Consider the following 17,847-nt stretch of genomic DNA (forward strand, 5'->3'; position numbering starts at 1 on the left):
TTGGATTTTGTATGACATACATAGTACAGTGCAATAATAATTATGCTAAATCAATATTATTTAAGAGTACTATCTACTAAGGTATGTTAAACACTTGTTTCTTTATTACTATTATTCTGGACATCTGCATGGCCCTTGGGGGTTACAGGTCCCATGGATATCAAAATGCACCCCACCTGTGGATAGACCAGAGATCCAGACATGGTCATTGGCAGCAGCCTGGAGCCAGGATGTCACCATGGCCCCCACTGGCAGTGAAGGTCACTCAGATTGTCACGGACCCAGCAGCTGTATGGCCCTTGTCTCCAGGTGGCAGCACAGATCATGGGTAGGTGCTTGGCCTTCGAATGGTAACATAGACCCTGGCTGCAGTAAGGCCATGAACCCAGACATAGCACTCAGCTACAGTTCAGTCTGGAGATCACCATGGCCTCAGGTATATCAGTCCAAACTACGGGCCTCTGTACAGCCCTCAGTGGCAACAACATTCACTGACATCAACACAGAACTGGTATGCATCAGGGCTATTGACCCAGACATGGCCCTTGGCAGTAGTTCAGACCTGAAATTAACTATGCACCAGGATGGCAGCACTCTGGTGGGCCACAAGAATATATATTAGAGATTCAACTGTGTATTAAAGTTATACTTTGACTGGCCAATGGTCTGTCAAAAGGCAAGCCATTTATGATAAATATTTGGTACTATCCAGCTTTTAATATTTCAGCTGTCTTCTGCTATGAAATTCTTATGTGCCCAAATATTCCCAGGCCATTAGGCAAACAGTTCAGTTCCTCAGACCTTCTGAACTTCTAGGTAACTAACGCCCCCACTGAGACTAGGAGACAAGCTGGCTAGAGACACATAGCTTTGTTTCTTGGCCAAAGAAGCTCAGACCATCCCCTTGCCTGGAGGCCTAGTGGATCTGGAGAGAAATTGACTGAGAACTAAAGAGGTTTTTACATATCAAGGTGGAAGGTAGGGTGGAGCAACATTACTGAGGAGACCAGAGAACCACATGGTCAGGGAAAGAGGAACAGGCATTTTCTGTAGAAGAGACAGAACTGCATGACCAAGGAGAAGGGAAGAACACAGAGGTTTTGTAGATGGTAAGGCAGATCAGAGCCAGGAGTAGAGAGCAAGTAGAGATGGAGGGCAAAGAAACAGAGGACAAAGATGAGGATAGAAGCATAAGAGCTTAGTGGTTAACAGGAGTATACCTGGCAGTAAAAGAGAGAACAAAAAAATAACTGAGTGTCAGGATAGAACTGAAGCTATGTAGACAAGATTTCATCCCAGAGAAATATAGTAGATGGACAAAGAGCTTGATGTATCTAGATTTATTCCTTCCCTGAATGCCTGATGGAGCTGCAGCTGTAAAGATAGATTTTTGTCTTAGAGAAATAAAATCAACAGACATAATAGTATAGTGTACATAGTTTTTTTCCCTCAGATATCTCATGCTGGACATAGCGTCTGACCCTGACCCCGGGTAATCCATACAGCAGAGGCCTCTTAGATCAGCAGGGCCCCTTTACAGGCATATCCCTTGGACATTGACTTGGTCACAGGTGGTGGTCAAGGCCACTGCTGTCTTCTGGACCCTCAATGGTAACAGGAGCCAAGGACATCAACACAGACCACCAAATCTGCATCAGGGCTATGGATCCAGCCATGGTAACATCCTAGGCTGAGGCATCACCAAGGCCTCCAGTGGCAAGCAGGCTATTTGCATCAGCTGGTTCCTCACTGCCATTGTCTGTTCAGACCCACCTCTCCAGCTAGAAATTAAGAACACCAGAAACTCGCAGGAATCTATGAGGGTGACCCTAGCTAAGACTCCTAGCAATAGGGGATACAGAGCCTGAAATGGCCATCTCCTGTAACCAAGCAAGACTTCCATGGAGGGACTGGGACACCAACTCAGCCACAAACAACTTCAACCTCCAATTTGTCCTGCCTACAAGATGTGTTCAGGTAAAGATGGCACAGAAACTGGGGGATTAACCAACTAAGGACTGGCACAACTGGAGACTCATACACTGAGAGGGAGTTCCCATCTGAAGAACAGGACACAGAGACTGGATACTCTAGAGACATAGGATAGAACCAGACAAGAATGAAAAAAAAAGTCAATAAAATTATTCTTAATGATATTCTGCTCTCCTCAAAGATTGGTGCCTATCCCAACTGTCATCAGAGAGGCTTCACCCAACAACTGCTATAGGCAGAGCTTTGGGAATCGAGTTGAAGTGTGTGTGGGGGGGGCGTTGTAAGTAGTAAGAATTGTAGGACACAGTGATGCCAAGGATATCACAAGAACACCAACAGAGTCAAGTAACAAGTGCTCACAGGGGCTCACAGAGCCTGAACCTACAACCAGGGAGCCTGAAGGGGACTGACCTAGGCCCTCTGAGTATATGTTACAACTGTGTAACTTGGTCTTCTTGTGAAACTCCTAGCAGTGAGAGCAGGGGATGTCTGACTCTGTTGCCTACTTTTGGGACCCATTCATCCAACTGGATTGTTTCAACTACCCTTAATAGAAGAGGAGGAGCCTCGTCTCCCTGAAGCTTGATAGCCCATGGCTGTCTGATTGCCATGGGATGCCTGCCTATATAAGAAGAGAAACAGTAGAGGAAGTGTGATGGAGCAGGGGTGCAGAGGAGAGGCAGGGTAGAAACTGGGAAGAGGGGACAAAAGGGAAACTTTAATTGGGATGTAAAAATAAAAAAGTAATAAACAACAAAAAGCTATATTTATTTATTTGTTTTATGACCCAACTGCTGTTTCCTCTTTTTCCTCTCTTGGCAATCTCTCCCCTCATCTCCCTTCTTCCTCCTACCATCCACTCCTCCTTTACTTGTATTCAGAGGAGGGCAGGCTTCCCATGGATACCAACCAAATAGGCATATCTTGTTAAAGACTAGACTAGGCAATCTTTTATGAGGATAAGGGTCCCAAAAGCCAGCAAAAGAGTCAGACAACCACTGTTCCCACTGTTCGGAGTCCCACAAGAACACCAAGCTTCACAACTCTAATACTTGTAGAAAAAGCCTAGGTCAGTCCCATGAATGTTCTCTGGTTTTTGGTTCAGTCTCTGTGAGCCTCAATGAGGCCAAGTATTGAATTAATATGACCATGTTGAAGATCTCTTAAAAAATTGATCTTTAAATGCATCTTGCATTTTTCTGTAAGAATTCAGGATTCATGAGATAACATTTATGCTTTTTATCAAATTTATCAAAATACAGTTAAGTTATAATAATTCTTTTATTGTCAGTTATGATTTATTACATGAATAAGAAATAAAGATGAAAACTGGCTCTGAAACATTAATAAATATTAATGTTTAACTCAGGCCTCACAGTCAGTAAAAAAGTGAACTATGTATTCTGGGTGAAAAAAAATATTCATACATTAATTCTAACTATTGTTATATAATCACACACACACACACACACACACACACACACACACACACACACACACAAACATGAGTTCGTAAAAGCACAAAATTGGAAACCATATTATACACAAGCAAAAAGATTAGTATGACAAAAGAAATTGGCCCAAAAAAGCATGATGAGACCATTACTGTTGCAAAATACTATAATTTATTTTCAATTAGCAAATTTATACAGTAATCAGTTCAAATTCATAGTAAGTAAGAATATTTCAAATGCACACAAAACACTCTCTAGAATATCCCTAGACATATCCATAGGCCATAAAATGAATCATAATACATTTCCAAGCTTGGAATAAGAGAAAGTATGTACTAAGATGAAAATGTAATCAGGATAATAAATCGATAACAGTATTATAACCACCTGAAACAATTGACTAGCAACGAGAAAGATTCATTTTAGTGCTGATGGTTTTAGCTCATGATTAAGATGTCAGGAAGTTTTGGGTCTTGGATAGCAGAGCATCAGGAAAAACAATGCAGAAGATGAGTCTTAACAGCTGAACAGGGCTTCAGAACAAGGAAATGGTGGGAAGGTCTCACAGTCCCCTCAGAGACATTGCAACAGAAGTCTAAGAGATCAGCTATCAAATGGTTTTAACAATTAACATACGGAGTCAATAGCATTTTAGCATTTGATTTATACCTGAAATTTGTTACTGACTAGATTATTTCATTGAATTAAATTGCATGGTAAAAATTCATTCAGCTATTTCTTATTTGTTCTATTTCAAATGCATTTTAAAGAAAATATGGTAATATTTTATATTAACATAAATGCATGTTATCCAATATGATGTTTTATTGGTGAACATGTAGTATGATATTTTATTCAAATGACTTGCAAATGGATGATTAATTGAACTTTAATAAGATTGCAAAGCATTAGCTATCCCTCTTCCTATTTTGCCATATATTAGATTTAAAACTAATATTACCCAGTGTTGTTTTGTACATTGCAATTTCACTCTGTGCTGAGCTAGAAAATTCAATCACTTAGGAAATTAACAAACAGATTGATTTGCAATTTATTTCAGTATAAACTATTTCCATGTCTGCAACAGGAAATTGTCTGAAAGAAACATTTCATAATTTAAATGTACTTTCTTCCTAAGCTTTTATTTGAAATACCCTGAGTCAGGTAGGAAAAAAATGAATATTTTACTCTTTCATTGTCTCAATGTGTTTCTTATCATAAATCTTTACCTTTATTGCCAAATATAAAAGATAGTTTTTGATCACTGTTTCAGAGTTTCCAGTTACTGGATTGTGATAATGCAGAACACTATGACCAGGAGTTTGTGGCTGATCAACACAGTGCATGCTATTAGCCAAGGTTCTCACACACTGAATTACTTCCTTCAACTCAGGCCTACATTCCACTTTTCTCCAACTACAAATGACTATCTTATATTCTGAACTGATCAAGTGCTTAATCCATTTACTAAAGCAGAGACTTCAAGATCAAACCATATTCATAAACTTCATTACTTGTCAACCAAGTTCCTGATATATGAATCAATAAAGAACATTTCATATATTCAATGTAGCATAAAGATAGTATGACTTATTTTAGTAACAACTCTTTATGAAACCAACTACTGAATTTGGTTTAATGATTTTTCTCTCTATTAAAATGTACAACTGCATGTTCTATGAAAATTATTTTTAAATTAATATATAATATGGGAATAAACAAGCTAACACAAAAGAAATATTATTTTATGCAGCAAATTTACATCTCAGTAAGGAAGGAAAATTGATAGACTGAAAAGCAATAGAACCCTTATTTTTAAGAAAAAATATTCAACTATCTTACAAAGTAGGCAATGGTATGTGAAACTATAGCAAACATAGACGGAAGAATACTATGAGTTGAATTTGTCTGGGACTCCATATTTCAACACTGTATGGCACTATTGTTGGCTATATATACTCGGTCAGGGTTTTTTTTTTTCCTTTTAAACTTTTTAAAAAAAATTATTCTTCTCCCATACAATATATCCCAACTGCAGATTCCTCTACCTCCACTCCTAGGCCTCCCAGGGTTATCAACCAAAAAGATGAGGCACAAACCCTCATTGTCATGATTTGGTGAGACCCCTGCAGCCTCCATGATTGCCTTTTCTGACTCTGTGAGCCCCTATCAGCTCTGTTTAGTTGATTATGTAGGCCATATTCTTCTGGTGTCCTAGGCTACCCTGATTCCTACAATTCAACCTCTCTTCTTTGGCTGGGCTCCCAGAGCTCCAAGGGGAGGTATCTGGGAGTGAGGGTGTCTCTGACTCTTTTGCCCACTCTTGGGACCCTTTTCCTCCTAGTGGACTACATCACTCACTCAAGGCATTTTAAAACTCTCTGTAGGAATACCAGTGGATCAAGATATACAGCTCTTTTTATCCTGTTATTTAGACCCACATCTCATCTACTTTGAACTCTTACAATAGTCCAAGTGGTACAAATTTTGCATTTGTTCATTAAAATTTCCCTTTCTGAACATAAGAAACAGGGAAACCATTGAATGTGTATGCATGTCTACAAGGAGGATTCTCACTACTCCTTTCTTCACAGAACGATTTATTTTTTCTTCAAATCCGTCATGTTTTTTCCCCTTTCCCTTGCTTGCCCTAGACCTTTTAGGTTGTGTCTCCACTGACTTGTGAGTCCAATATTATTCCATTTCCTCAGCTTCTTTTCAAGTCTCCTTCAGTTTCATCCTTGACAAGAAAATGAAGACTCAGGGCTTCTTTCACCACCACCCCTTTCCTCGTTAGCCTGCTAGCTTTGTCAGGGTTATGGGAGAAAATAGTTCCCTGTAGCTTCCGGGTTTTGCTTTCAGTGTGCCTGCCTCTACATGATCTCTGTAATGTCGGTTGGTGTTTAATCATTAAACTTTCAAGCACAGTGTTTCTCTAAGGAATACGTGTTCAAGGTGTTAATTATAGATAAAAGAGTGGTGCCATGCAGAGTAAAATGTCATTTTTGTTCATTTCAAGCGGTATCATTGTCATTTCTAAGAACAACTTACAATTTGCTCTGATTACCTGGAAATGGAAAAACTGGTTATTTTTATTTTTTTTTTGTTTTTGTTATTCTTTGATTAAATGTTTCAAGTTACTTTGACTATGAATTTCAGTAGTAAATTTGATTCACATATTCTTAACTGTTTATGCACATGCCACTGAAATATGGGTAACTAAATTAGAACAAGGGACTTTTCTGAGCATAAAGTCAATGATCTTCTGAAAATTCCATTGCACACTGATACTATACAATTGTTTTTAGAAGTTATGATACTCTCTTTAAAACTGATCTTGATACAGAGGAGACAGAAAAAAACAACAACAACCACATTTTTTGGAAATAGGGCTTACAACAAGCTTCACAGGAAATCTCAGTGCTAACAACTCTAGCTGAGCAGACCTGATTTCCACAGTGAGACTTTCATTTCATCCCAGAGAGCAATTGGACAGCATGAGGAGACCTCTTAGTTGTCTGCAGTGAGAAATTCATTTTTAGATGCTAAAAGGACCCCTGGAAAATAAAAAGATTTGATAACATATATCCACCATTTATAAAGGAGGGATCTCTGTTCATAAAGCGTGTTTATATACACATAATTATCAAATATTCAAGCTTATACCACATTTCAAGGACTTGACTCCCTGAAAACCCATAGGCCATTCCAGCTAGGAAAGCAGGAGGGCAAATTGCAGATATTCATCTGTCCCTCAACTCCTCCAAAACATATCCTTCAGTCTTATCTGTAGCAACAAACTCCTGCAGCCTCACCCCCATATCCAACGCAACACACAGATCCTAGTCTCTAAACATCCTTCTCCCTATTCATTGCTTTACCTCTGGCCCAGCTCAAGAAGGCACTCCCTGGGAGCACACAGGCCACTTCAGCCAGGGAAGCAGGTAGAATAACTGGAGATTTTCACATATTTCTCTTCTTCTCCAAATCCTATCACCAAGCCTCCTACCAACGTTTGTAGCAGACCACCTGCAGCAGCTTCCCTTCCTGAGAGCTCCCATTTACTGTCAGTCACACACATCTTCCCCTCCAATCTTGCGTCCCCACTGTGGGGGACCAGTCTTATTTACCCCAGGAACTCTTGAGGAATGAGGGATAAGAGAAATTAAGAGGGGAAAGAAAACATAGGATAGACTCAAGTAAGCCTGGATCCTTACCCACCACCAGTCCAGAACTTTACTCCAGAGGTCTATTTATAACAATGCCAATGGGTAGAGTAAAAAAAAGACCTTCCCCTTGCTAGTTACAGTCACCTGGTACCCAGGCCCGTGGTCCACTCAACCTCTTTTGCAGTCCTTCTGGGTTCAGCCACTAGGAAACCTAGTGGGCTCCAACACCCCACACTCCCGGCTTTATCTAATCCCTCAACACCAGCAGCAACACCAGCAGGGATTCACTGGGAATGTGTAAGCCACGCAAACTAACCGCATATCTTCACCCCTCTGTGCATTTTTACAGTCACATCTATGGCTCTGTAGCATACCACCTGCTGCTGCCTCTCCTCCATCTCTGTGTCTCTGTCACCATTACCACGGGACAAAGCAGACACTGGTGGAAGACACTGATTCCCTCCCTCCTGTTGTCCACATCAGCACCATCCAGACTCCGAGCCCATCCCCATTCCTGTGTCAGTTCCCAATACCCATGACCACATTTTAGTTGGAGCTCCCATTGGTCACACATATAAAGATCCCAGAAGAATTTTCATCAAGCAGCACATAGGCCCCACACTCTCCAAAGAACCAGAATAGGATGTAGTAACCAATGAAAAAAAATGAAATAAACACCTAGCCAAGAAAGGCAAGACCACATATCATCACCATGAATTACAATCTTCCCAAACCCAGGTGACTAGATATGAGCATAGAAAAAAAAAAAAAACAGTAACAGTAACAGCTTGGGTGATATGTCTCGAATAGAGTTCAGTAATCTTACCCCAGCAGGCCCTACATTGCTGAAGCCCAAGGAAAAGGTCTAAAATTAGCAATTATTAAAATGATAGACATCCTTAAAGAAGAAGTTAATAAATTCCTTAAAGAAATCTATGAAACACAAACAGTGGAAAGAAATTAATAAAAGAGTTCAAGACTTGAAAGTGGAAATAAAATCAATTAAGAAAGCAGAGAGTAATATAATTATGGAAATGAAAATTTTAGGAACTCTTCTAACAGGAATTTTAGAGACAAGTCCCAATGAGAGAATACAAGAGATGGAAGAGAAAAATCTAAGGTATTCAAGACATGATGGAAGAAATGGATACCCTGGTCAAAGAAAATGTTAACTCAAAAGTCTTGGTACAAAACAACTAGGAAATATTCCATAAAATATCCAGCAAATCTGTGACACTATAAAATGACCAATTTAAAAAAAAACATAGGAATAGAGGAAGGAGAAGAAATTCAAGTCAAAGGCACACCAAAAAAACATTTTCAACAGAAACATAGAATAAAAATCTCCTAACCTAAAGTAGGAGATACCTATCAAGGTAGAAGATGTGTACAGAATGTACAAAGTAGACTAGACCAGAAACAAAATTCCCCTCAGCACATAATAATCAAGGTAATAAACATACAGAACAAAGAAAGTATATTAAATGCTTTCTCTTTTATTTATTTATACAACCACAGAGTTGTAATAATAAAAATAGCATTGTATTGGTGATACATATGTGACGAATGAAATCCAATTGAAAACCCATATATAAATCCTCACAGCTATGAACATGTGATTTGATAGAAAAGGCAGAAATGAAAACTGAAAATAAAAACCTCCTCAATAAGTGGTGCTGGATAAACTGAATGAATACATGCAGCAGAAGAATCCAATGGCTTCATAGTCATAATCCTTTACACAACTCAACATCAAATAATCAAAAATCTCAACATAAAACCAGATACATTGGACCTTTTAGAAGAGAAAGAGGAATAGCCTTAGACACATTTGCTAACAGAACACTGTTAGTACAGCCACTAAGTGTGATTTCATGAAACTGGGAAATTTCTGCTAAGGAAATTTCACTTTGGATAAAGTGTCAGGCAACAGAATGTAAAAAAAAAAAAAAATTGCCAACTACTTATCTGATAGAGGAAAAAAATTCAAAATATAAAATATATAAAGAACTTGATATAAAGAAAAGAAATAACTAAATTTAAAAATGAAGTACTTATATAAACAGAATGCTTAATAGAAGAAATTAAATGACTGAGAAGCACTTAAAGAGATTTTGAACATCTTTAGCCATCACGGACAGGCAAATCAAAACTACTGTGAGATTTCACCTTAAACTTGTAAGAAAGGATATGATCTACAACACAAGTGACAGCTCATTTTACCTAAAATGTGGAGCAACGTGAGCAATCATCCATTGGTGGTGGGAGTTCAAAACTATACAGCTTCTATTCTAATCATTACTGCAGTTCTTCAGAAAGTATTGATCTCCTCCAATATTCAAGATCCAACTGTACTACTTTGGGGCACAAAGCAAAAGGATACGTTATCGTAAAACAAAGACACTTGATCTGCCTTGTTCATTATTCCTTTATTCGTAATAGTCAGACACTGGAAACAACTGCGATATCCGTCAATAGAGGAATGGATGTTTAAAATTTTATAAAATGGGATATTACTCAACTGTTAAAAAATAAAATCATGAAGTCAGGTGGTGGTGGCACACACCTTTAATCCCAGCACTTGTGAAGCAGAGGCAGGTGGATGGATCTCTGTGAGTTAGAGGCCAGCCTGGGCTACAGAGTGAGTTCCAGGAAAGGCACAAAGCTACACAGAAACCCTGTCTCAAAAAACCCAAAATAATAATAATAATAATAATAATAATAATAATAATAATAAAATCATGAAATTTGTAGGTAAAATGATGGGATTAGAAAAAAAAATCATCCCGAGTGAAGTATCCCAGAATGACAATGGTAGAAATTAGCATATATGTCGATATTAGCTGTAAAGTCAGTAATAACCAAGCTACAATCCACAGAACCACAGAGGTTAGTTACTGACTGAAAAACTAGGGGAGACAGACAGGTCTCATTAGGAAAGGGAAATAGAATAGATAGTTATGGATGGATGGGGGGGCATGGCTGGAAGGGGATAATCAAGTGGGAAGCTAAAGGGAAGAGAGTGATGAAGCAGGGAATGTGGAAGAGACAGCTAAAATCAAAGGCCATGTGAGGAGTAGTAATTAAATATAATACAGTAAAAGCTTCATAAAATATGTATGTCTATGAAGGTTACCTATCTTAAATGCCCACTTAAATGATGAGTCCAAAGAGGCCTAAATGGCCATCTCTTGTCTCCAAACGGAGATTCCAGTTCTGGAATTGGGGTTTGGGGTACATCTAATTGAGTTATTGGCCAAAGGGCTTCCATGAGAATCCCCAAACCATTCAGGCTGTTACAAGAATATAAGTTGTGACATGGGGCAGTGGCGCATGTCTTTAATCCCAGCACTCGGGAGGCAGAGCCAGGCGGATCTCTGTGAATTCAAGGCCAGCCTGGTCTACAGAGAAAGATCCAAGAGAGGCACCAAACCCACACAGAGAAATGCTATCTCAAAAAAACAAACAAAAAAATCATTATAGGTTGCTTCAACAAACTTATGGCAAGGCATCATTGCTGATGACAACACATACGCAACTGGTTGAACATGGAGAAGTTGAACTATTGTTTACGTAGAGCCTTTATCCCTACATTCTAGTGTCTTTGGTACAGGAAGGTACTCTACATACTACCAAAGGATATAACCATGATATAGCATGTATATTATGGCTTCCATTTTAGTGTTATTATGGGGTTCCTGACTGTACAAATAATTAGTGTCTATTTCTTTTGTCTTCTTGGGCATTTTCCTTTTGTTTGTTTTGTCCAATTCCAATGTGCTAATTTTTGTCTTCTATTATTATATTTTACTTTATTGTATTATAAAAATGAAAAGAATTTCTTTTCACTGATCCTATTGCATTTAAAGCATTCATGCACCTCATATTCATGTACAGTACGGTTATGATATTTGGATAATTATAATGCTTCTATTATTATTACATGTGGGATTGCTGTGGTAATAATCACTCTGACACCAATGAGAGTGGAAGACAGGTAAGGTCACCAATGGACCCAAGCCAAGCTAGGTTTGGAAAGGCTTTCACCCAGCATGCAGTTTGTATTCTCATTTTAAACTCTAAAACCACAAGGTTGGGCAGGCAAGCAAGAAAGTTTTTAACAACAAATACAGGGCAGGCAGCAGTTTGTCAAGGGCAATGGTCTAGTGTTTCAGCAATTGCTCCACGTCATTCTGTTTCAGGTAGCAAGTGAAATCATGTCTGGCAATTACGCAGTAAAAGAAATGCTCCAAGTAAGTGAATAAGTATATCAATATATCAGTATTTAACAATTCCTCCCTACTTATTCTATTTCATTATGATTATATGATTACATTTATATTCCAAAATTAGAAACTATGGCAAAACTATACATTTAGAATGAATGTGATTATCTCTTTGCATTTTGAATTAAATGTTTATTATTTACCTTACCATATGTATTAGTGTGTTTTGTTCTGCTGTAACAAAGTATTTGAGAATGGATAATATTTTACATAAAGGAAAAAAGTTATTTAGCTCCCTACTGTGGAAATGTAAGGCCAGTATTAAGTGGCCAAAAATTCCTGGTTCCTAGTGAGTATCTCATGCTAATATAATTCATGTTTAGGAGCAAAAGACAAGTAGGGATATAAAGAATATAGAGAAAAAAAAAAACAAGCAAAAGAAGACACTGCAGAATATTTGTTTATACTGTAAAGATGTGTCTCTGCCTAAGTCGCCTTCTGAGTGATGTAATAAAAAGCTGACTGGTCAATAGCTAGACAGGAGGTATAGGCAGGACTTCCAGGAAGAGAAGGAGCTCCAGGAAGAAGGGTGGAGTGGCCAGCCAGTCACAGGGGGAAAACAGGTGGTGCAAGATGGGAGAGTGGTGATTCCATGTGGCAGAAAGTGATTAATATAATTCGGTTAGTTTAAGTTGAAAGAGCTAGTTGAAACAAGTCTAAGCTAAAGGCCAAGCTTTCATAATTAGTAATAAGTTTCCATGTCGTTATCTGTGAGCTGGAGGGTGGAATGGAGAGGAAAAGAAGGAAAGAAGTAATAGAAGAAGGAAGGAGACTCTGGGAGTGAATCCAATTTACTACAAAATAATCAGTCATGTCTGTGAGAAGTATTAATCCCTCTTAACAACCTTTCACTTCCAGAAGCCTCCACACCTTTCAACACTTTGGCAATTGAATGTCAGCAAGAGATGGACAGAGATAAACCATATGCAAACCATAATAATCTATTACTAGCACTGTTAAATTGACTATTTCCTTCTGAATCCTCAAAATTTGTCTAAATTTTACACTGAAAGAGCTTTGATAGGTTTAGTCATGACATTGTTTATGTAATAAGATAAATGTATATATTTTATACATGCATACATATATATTCATGTTGTGTATATATACAAAATTATTATGAATACAGAAACTTATTGAAAAACAAATGAAAAAAAATTGTCTTTTGATAAAAAAAATGTTTCTCAGAGGCTAATGTATTTAGACACTCGGTCTGCACTCAGTCTACAGTTGGTGGCTCTGTTTGAGAGGTTATAGAATATTTAGGAGGTGTGTCCTTGCTGGAGGGAGCACGTCAAGAGGGAAGTAGGGTGGTTTTAAAGATTTCTAACATCACCTGGCTCCTGTTCTCTCTTTCTAGTTCCTATATTATTTTGAAATTTTGATCATCCAGATATTTCTGCTCTTCCAATGTGCCATGGCCCCTGACCATGTTGTACTCTATGGATCTGGACCCAAAAGCTAAAATAAATCCTCTTTCCATAGTTGCTTTTGGTCAGTGTTTCTTCACAATAAATGTGTTTAGAAGGCCAATCTTTATGGACATATTTCTGTATAAGACGATCAAAATCAGGAAGGGTCTTAACATCCCTTCACAACCACACAGTGCTTCCCTAACCTATTCCTTAATAGATGTCATTAATGGTTCACCATTGGTTTGTATTTTGCATCTATTTAAGTGATTATAACTGAACATTTGAATCTTTTTGGGCTGACATCTTCACGATTAAACTCTAATGGGTGGACTGGAAGTGACTGGGGTTTATGTGCTTCTTTGAAAATGTTCCATTCCTGTGTAATGCTCTGTGGTGTCCACTTTGCCAGTCACTGAATGCGAAGACCCAAAGGCCATAGAGAACATCAAGAATAAGAATAAAAAAAAAAAAAAAAAAAGGTCATGTAGGCAGACCTGAGGCAGGCACAAACCGGAACATCAGCAAGTTGTGTGAGTGACTTCCATCTTCCCATCTTTCATCATTATTCTAGACTTAGAAATTTAAACATCTTGAAAATATCTTCTATACTTGAGATCTCTCCTTCTAATGTCCCTTGAGAGTGCTCAACTATTCTTAACATCTTCAATAAAGTGCGCTTCCATTCAGCATCCTTCACATATGAAATCTAGCGGCTAATTCTGTCTTTGGCTTGCTCTTCCTAGGAAAGAGAATGGCAAGGCCGTATTTCCCCCCATCCTTGAAAAAACTCCCTTTACTGGGAAACTGAGCCACTGTTTTTGCTTGCATTTTCTTTTTCTGTCTAATTTGCTGAGTCCAACTCTTTCCCTGGCCTTTAAATACTGAGGTCATCCTTGTATACTTCTGAAAAACATTTACTCTCTTGTGGCTCTGATCTTTAAAGTTTTTCAGTATCACCTGATAACTTTCTTTAGTATATTTCCTAACTGATTCCCTCTCATTCACTCTTACCATGGTTTAGTTTTTTCTGTCTTTCAGTTGTGTCCACAATACCCTTCATATCACATCTCAGATGACACCTATTAAAATGCATATTTCTGCCAGCTGTGCTGTTATACATATCTTTAATGACAACACTCCAGAGTTAGCAGTAGGTGGATTTCTGAGTTCACACGCCCTCTGTTCTATAAAACAAGTCTGAGGCCAGCCAGGTTTCCAAACTAAGGCCTGATTTCAAAAAAAAAAAATGTCATTTTTTTTTTTTAGTATTTTATCCCCTATGTTATCAGATATAAAATTTCTCCCATCTTATGATAGCAGCAGCATGATTCATTTTGTTCAGAAAATAAAAAAAAATCTCTACCTTGCTTATTCTTTTTCTGGTCCCATAAGTACCCTACAGAAATAAATTCATTGTTATCACAAAACAACAAACATCTCTTTCAACGTATGAAATTTTCTTGCAATAAAATAAAATTGAATTCAATCTTAACAACAAATCTGCTATTAAATTGCAGACGCTATGATGTGAAAAAGTACAAGAAAAACAATGCGATAAGAAAGGTAGAAGATGAATTAAAATGTGGAGCAGACACACTGAATTCTGTAGTGACATTGATTTTTTTTATTTATTTATTTATTTATTTATTTATTTATTTATTTATTTATTTATTTATTTATTTTTGGTTTTTTGAGACAGGGTTTCTCTGTGTAGTTTTGGTGCCTTTCCTGGAACTCACTCTGTAGCCCAGGTTGGCCTCGAACTCACAGAGATCTGCCTGCCTCTGCCTCCTGAGTGCTGGGATTAAAGACTTGCGACACCACTGCCCAGCGTGATATGGATTTTATAATGATACAATGGTGTGGTTTAATAAGGGTGGAGAATGCCAACTCACTCTCCACCACTGGTTTACCTAGTATAGCATTTGGCTCTTCTGCAATGAAGGTAGAACTGCCACACTTTTATTTTCAATGATTCAGGCATGTGCAAAGATGGTTTCGGTGGCAACAGTGTCCTCAGGGCTGTGTTCTCTTCCATCATTGACCCCCACCCTTGACTTCGGGGCATCATGGCAGGCACAGGAGAGAAGCACTCCTATATGGATGATGAGGCCCAGAGCCAGAGGTACATCCTGAACCTGAAGTACCCTGTTGAACTGGCATTGTCACCAGTTGGGATGATATGGAGAAGATCTGGCACCATACTTTCTATATGGACTGCATGTGGCCTCTGGAAAACACTGGTGCTTCTGACCAAGGCCTTCGTAAACTCTGATGTTAACAGAGAAGAGATGTCTCAGATAAGGTTTGAAGCATTCAACACTCCCAGCTGTTTACATGGCTGTGGCCATTCTCACAGTGCTGTCCTTGTATTAATCTGGGCATACCCCCAGTGTTGTTATGGACTCTGGTTATGGGGTCACATGCACAGTGTCCATCTACAAGGAGGGCTATGACCTTCCCCAGGCCACTTTTGTCTAGCCAGGACCTGACAGACTACTTCATGAAGATCCTGACTGAGTGTGGCATCAGCTTCACCACCACAGCTGAGAGGGCAATTGTGCGTGACATTAGGGAGAAGCTGTACTGTGTTGCCCTGAACTCTGAGCAAGAAATGGTTGCTGCTGAATTGTTCTCCTTGAACATGAGCTATAAGCTGCCTGTTGGACAGGGGATCACCATCAACAACAAATGATTCTGGTGTCCAGGGGCACTCTTCCAGCCTTCCTTCCTGGGCATGGAGTCTGTTGGCATGTATGAGACCACTTTTAACCCCATCATTAATGGGATGTGGACATTTGCAAGGTACTGTATGCCAACACGGCGTTGTCTGGTGGTACCACCAGATATCCAGGCATTACAGACAGGATGCAGAAGATCAATTGCCCTATTACCCAGCACAACAAAGGTTAAGACCGTTGGTCCTCCTCCTGAGCAAAAGTATTAAATCTGGATTGGTGGGCCTTTCCACGCCTCACTGACCACCTTCTAGCAGATTTTGATCAACAAACAGTGATATGATGATCAGGCCCCTCTACCATCTACCACAAACGTTTTAGAAGTACCAAGCTTGCAAACCAAACAGCTGCATGAGCTGATTCTGAAGTATCAATTTGCCCTGGCAAATGTACATACCTCATGCTAGACTCTTGAAATGGAAATAAGCCTTTAAAAAAGAAATTTATCCTTTAAGTTTGTATCCTATATCAGCAATGGATAGCAGAACTTGGTTGTTTTTTGTTTGTTTGTTTGTTTGTTTTGTTTTGTTTTGTTTTTTGGGTTTTTTTTGATACCTGTGCATATCTTGTTTTTTTTTTTTTTTTTCTTAGTCCATTTGTCTGGGTCACTTGTTGGCTGGTGAGAGCATGCTATGCAAAAGAAATCTCCAGCTTCCTGGATCTGCATGAACAACCAAGCAGTAATCTGTGCAAGGCATGAACCAATAGCTGACTCTTCTGGGATATCTAGAGGCTGACAAGAGTTGTAGAACCTGCTACCACTTGTCTTCCCAGCCTAAGAGGGTGGGAAAGGGAAGCCTTATAATTCTGTTTGTGTTCTAGTGTTTCTCGCCTGCCCTCCCCACCCCCAACCTCCATGGGTTGTTACTTGTCTTGAGTTTGGAATATTTGCATTGAAACCTGTAAATGTATTGTCCCTTTTAATTATTTAAGTTTTTCTTGTACTCAATTCTTTAAGAAATGACAAATTTTAGCTTTTCTACCACTCAGTGAGAACTGTAGGCCCCAGGGATAAGTCACCCCCAATTGGGGGTGGGACAATATATGAAGCACATATGGTGAGGGACAGTTTCAACCAGAGTGAATAGGGCCCCATTTTGTACATGTTTCGACATATTTCTAGTAAAATTCTTAAAGTAAATATATTTACCATCTATCACTTTAACTATTCTGATTTTATAGCTTTGAGCCACAATAACATAGTTGCTTAAATGTTATAAAATTAACTTTTCTCACTCCATTCCATTTTCATGTGCCAGGTCTCAAATTACTGAAAATGTCTCTTCATAAGCCCAGTGATAAGGAAGTTTTAGTTTTCCTCTTCCCATACAATGGATCTAATAATTTCTTTATTAATGTTTTGTTAGACATATCTAAGTATTTTTGCTATACTCACCTATTGTAAGTTCTTCGTCATGTTCTCCCTCTTTAAATACTTATACCTAAATTATCTTTCTTTGTCTAAAGAAGCTGGATAAGAATAAAACAAATGTGTAATTGAAGACAAAAGAGATTGAGAAACAGCATGATATAGCTAGAGACAGTGTATGGGGCTGAAACTTCTTATTGTGCAATTTACTTTATGAACTTGGTCATGCTGATAGAAGTGAACCATACTACATCTGTGAAGAGCCTATTCCTGCATTTGTTCATTGTGTTATTATCTAAGAATTATGTATTTAGGCTATTTTTCTATCTCAATTAAGCCATATTTTTGTCCTATGTCGAGAAGATACTGTCTTAATTATGACAGTTAGATGTTTATCCAGTGAAGCAAAAGTTCCTAATAGTAT

At 38.4% G+C, this 17,847-nt stretch overlaps 1 pseudogene; it reads left to right on the forward strand.

Annotated features, from left to right (window-relative positions):
• The first annotated feature begins 238 nt into the window (after positions 1–238).
• Positions 239–16,409, forward strand: LOC128113824 (actin-3-like; annotated as a pseudogene).
• The last annotated feature ends 1,438 nt before the right edge of the window (positions 16,410–17,847 follow it).

Source organism: Peromyscus californicus, unplaced genomic scaffold (genome assembly GCF_007827085.1).
Source record: "Peromyscus californicus insignis strain IS unplaced genomic scaffold, ASM782708v3 Scaffold_18__1_contigs__length_77618521, whole genome shotgun sequence".
Taxonomy (NCBI): Eukaryota; Metazoa; Chordata; class Mammalia; order Rodentia; family Cricetidae; genus Peromyscus; species Peromyscus californicus.